We start from the raw sequence: 4,633 nt of genomic DNA, 5'->3' as shown, positions 1-4,633 counted from the left end.
GTGTTGTTCTATCTTAGCCTTTGAAATTCCTATTGCATTTGGGATACTAATTCCCAGATTTTTCCTTGCTAAGTCTTTTCTAACATTCTGGTGTCATATTACATTTCCAACTCTGATATAACATGAATCACCAAATTTAAAATGCCCCACCTCACTTGATCCATCCCAACCAATTTCTATTATATTCTCCCATTTTATTTTATTAAAGCATTTGCCAATCTCTGAAAAGGTCTCATTTATGTATTTGCTTTACAATCAATTATATATTTGTTTATTAATGTCTATTTGTTTTCTACTAACATGCATTTGTTTAAACTTTTTATATAAATTAATTTTATTTAAGTATATTAATATTGGTCACATCATATTTATTGACAATTTATATCTTTCATCAAGCTCTAAAAATATAATGCAGACTGTAACACATTGAGTGATACAGGATTGAACTATTTTAATAAAAAGGTAGTTTATTTCATTCTAAAATACACTGAGAGATGAAAAATAAATCAAACATAGAGGGTTTCTGATAATTTCAGGCTTAGACTGACTATGCAGAAAGCTCTTGGAGTCTTCCTACTACACAATTTGACACTGTTTAAAAGAATTAAGACAAGTATCAATCCAGAATGTTTAATACTTATAAAATGACAATAAATCATATAATAGCTAAGGATTGTTGTTTGTTTACTTTTTAAAGCATGAATGTATGTGTGCATGTGTGTGGGAGGGTGTTTTATTCCTTTCACATTCTAGGCTCCTTCGGCAAAACTTTTTTTTTTATTATTATTATTTTTTTTTAATTTTTTTTAGCAGTTGCACAAAAAAACATTCTTTGGATTTATGTCAATTGAAATTTAAATTTAAGTGAGTTCAAATCTAAACGAATAAACTAATTATTTAACATGCTTGTTTCCACACTATAAGTTCACAAAATGCAAAAAAACAAAAACCCTGTGTAATTATATTTCACCCCTTTATACTCACCCATTTTTGTTCTATCATAAAATAATCATATATTGATTTTTCCATAATCTTAGGGATGATAACTAGACTCATTTTAATTCTCACCATTAAAATATTCAAATATTCCACTTCTTCCTAAAGATTTGTGCTAAAATTCTTAAAGGCCCACTTGACAACGAAAAGGCAATATACTGTAGTGAAAAGAACTTATTTCCAAGATGAACAAGAGAATAATTGCCTTAGTTTTCATATCTATAAAGATGAAGTATCGGCCTCTGTCTCTCCAGTCAATCACAATTCTAACTCTCCATAACTTTATGTATTAAAAATGAATACTATATACTAATGTTCTTCATAATTAGGATGAAATATTACTCTGTATTAACAGGAACAGTACTGGTGGCTTCAAATCTCCTCTTCTCCTTATCATGGAGAAGTCTGGTGTTCCTCCAAAAATGGCTGCTACATACATACAAATGTCCAGTAGTGAACAAATGTAGATGGTCCCTATACTAACATTTTGGCAATGGTAGAGTCAGTGACAAAAGGTACATGTTTTCAGCAACAGTAGCGGCTTCTCTGGCAACAACAGAAAAAAGTCAATTAGGTCCTTAGCGGTTTCTACTCACCCAGGGAAACTGGGAAGCCTATCTCGCAAAAACAGAGGATATTATAGCCAGCCAAGAAGAGAGAAAATCTTACAAGATTGTGCAGGAAGAAACAGAGAAAGATAAGCCATTTGTTTTGGTGTGAAAGACTTGAAACCAAGAGTGAGCGAAATGAAGCATAAGTGACATCTAAGATGTGTGAAAGGAAGGCTTTTATTCTGCCAACATCCAAAATGTGATTAACAGTAACTACCAAGAATATCAGCAAGGAACTGTTCTCCAGATGCAATAATAAAGAAAAGTCAGCTAGGGCTACAATCATTTTAAGACAGAAGGTTTTTATTTTTTCTATCAATTTTCAATAACAATTAAGCTTTCTGAGCAACAGCAGTAAGCATTGGAAAACATTTTTGTTAAAAAAAATGGGAAAATACCAGAGTTTATCTTATCAGGTAATAAGCATGCTATCAGGAAATTGAAAAGTTTTTGTCTTATATTTCAAGCTAAGAACTGTGGATAATATAATTTTTGTGTTTTCCTAGCAATGGGTTTTCTTGACTCTTATAATACACAGTATACTAGTAAGAGTATGAAATGCCTGCATAACACAATTCATTTTGAACTGTGAAAATAATGTAACTAACTCATTTTGATTCTTTTTTTAATTTGTTAAACAAAGTCTCCAGTGATCCTAATAAAAAAGAATAAGGTAGCTCTAGGTCACTCAGACAGAAATCTCTAAGTTGAGCTTGTTCCTTTAAAACCTAAAAATCTGCTTTCCTGTAGCAGTTCGGTCAATGCCTCCTTTTAGATCATGGTGTCCTTTTGTATATTTTTTAAAGATTAGAAAATAAATATAAGAAAAGGAAGAGTTTATCCTTTTCTAAAAATTAAGTATTATAAATAGCTCACACAGGGAATTCCTACAATGTTTATTTATTAATAAATCTGTTTAAAAATTGTGATTGAAGAAGCTGACCCTTAAAATAAGTAGTTCTAGAAAAAAGTGAAAAACAGAATAATTAAAAATACTACATATATATGTTTTAATATCTGTTTTAATTATGTGAATTAAATTATAATTATGTGAATTAAAACAGATATTAAAAATACTACATATGCATTTTTAATATCTGTTTTAATTATGTGAAAAACAGAATAATTAAAAATACTACATATATTTTATATATATACACACACACACACACATACACACAGAGAAACCTTGCAGCTAGGAAAATCTTTGATTTTTTTTTTTCTTTAACCTACAGTTAGGCAAACCAAATATTCTTAACCTAGATATTCTGAAAAGTCAAGGACCTGTATGATGAAAGTCATCTTTCTCATGCCCTTCGACTAGTCCGAGTGCATTAGTGATTGTAATTGGTTGATCACAACCAGTTACAGATATCTTTGTTCCTTCTTCACTCTCACTACTTCATTTGATTAGTCTTAAAAAAAAACTAAATTAGCAATTAAATTTTTTATTCTCGCCAAATGTACATCTAATGGGAAATTTTCCCCTTGCTATCAGTGAGAGGCACTGTAATGTAGAAAAAGAAATAAAAACATTAATTTGGGCTTATATTCCAGATTTGGTATTATGCAAAAAAAAGTTATAGTTGATGCTCCATTACTTCATCAGTACAAACAGAATAAACTAATCCTGCACTTAGGTGATATTAAATTTTTGTAAGGATATGGTATGATGGAAGTCAAAAGTCAGTTATCAAAAAATATTTTTCTGATTCTTTTTTGTAACCCCTAATAAAGTAAAAGCAATAATATTCATACAAGTCATAAAATGTATATTAAAATGAAGAACAAATTATAAAAACTGAATTAAGAATCCATATGAGAGATCTAAAGTAAATTAGAGATTATTTAGCTCTAAACACAAGTTATAGATGTGATAACTGGGCCTAGAAGAAGGAATCATTTTATTAGGGTCATGTTATATAATAATGACAGAAATTGAATTACATCATGGTCTTCCAATGATTCCATCAGTTAAAGCTTATTCTACTTGCCTTCTGAATATCGCATCACTGATATCAGTAACTATTGATTGAACACATAAAATGTGAAGTCACAGAGCTAGCAACTAGAGATTTAATAATGACTGCAGTGATTTGAGTTCTGCTGTAAATGAGTTTATACTAACTGAAGGAAGACATGAAAGAGTAAAAAGGAAATCATTAATACAATAAAATAAGCTTTAAAATATAAAGAAATTAAAACCATGTTACATTGTACTCATTTTGGCAGCATATACTAAAATTGGAAAAATACAAAGGAGATTCTTATGGACCATGGACAAAGATTACATATAAATTTGTGAAACATTCCATATTTTTTGATAATAAAAACCCTCAACAAACCAAGAATAAAAGGGAACATCTTCAACCAGGTGAAGGGCATCTACAAAAACCTACACTAACACTGAATTTAATGGTGACGCTTTCCCATGAAAATCAGGAATCAGACAAAGACGTTTTCTCTTACCACTTCAATCAACATTTTCCTGAAGAGTCTAGCTTGGGAAATTACACAAGAAAAATAAATAAAATGTATGCAGATTGGAAAGAAAGAAATTAAACTATATTTATTTGTAGATATCATAATGATGTATACAAGAAAAAATTAAGCAACCAATAAAAAATACTAGAACTAATAAGTGAGTTCAGCAAGGTTTCAGTATACAAGATGAATATATAAAAATGAACTGTATTTCTAAATACTTGTAATGAAAACTCCAAAAACAAAATGAAGAAAGCAATTTCATTTGCAATAGTATCAAAAAGAATAAAATGTACAGAAAAATATTTAACAAAAGACGTGCAAAACCCATACTCTGAACAAAGTATAAAACATTGCCAAAATAAATTAAAAATCTAAATTATTTTAAAAAATTTTCATATGTTGGAAAATTTAGCATTATTAAGATGGCAATACTCTTAACTGATATATAGGTTCAATGAAACCTTTATCAAAATCACTGCTTACTTACTTGTAGAAATTGACAAGTTGATTCTGAAATTGTTTGGGATTGCTAGTGACCC

At 29.4% G+C, this 4,633-nt stretch overlaps 1 non-coding gene across 1 annotated transcript; it reads left to right on the top strand.

Moving 5' to 3' along the window:
- Positions 1–3,825: 3,825 nt before the first annotated feature.
- Positions 3,826–3,928, top strand: LOC112625575. The gene has a single exon (XR_003119662.1). It is a non-coding gene; the product is annotated as a U6 spliceosomal RNA (small nuclear RNA).
- Positions 3,929–4,633: the final 705 nt, after the last annotated feature.

The sequence above is a fragment of the Theropithecus gelada genome, chromosome 5 (assembly GCF_003255815.1).
Source record: "Theropithecus gelada isolate Dixy chromosome 5, Tgel_1.0, whole genome shotgun sequence".
NCBI classification, from domain to species: domain Eukaryota; kingdom Metazoa; phylum Chordata; class Mammalia; order Primates; family Cercopithecidae; genus Theropithecus; species Theropithecus gelada.
This window is presented reverse-complemented; position numbering and strand designations above follow the sequence as displayed.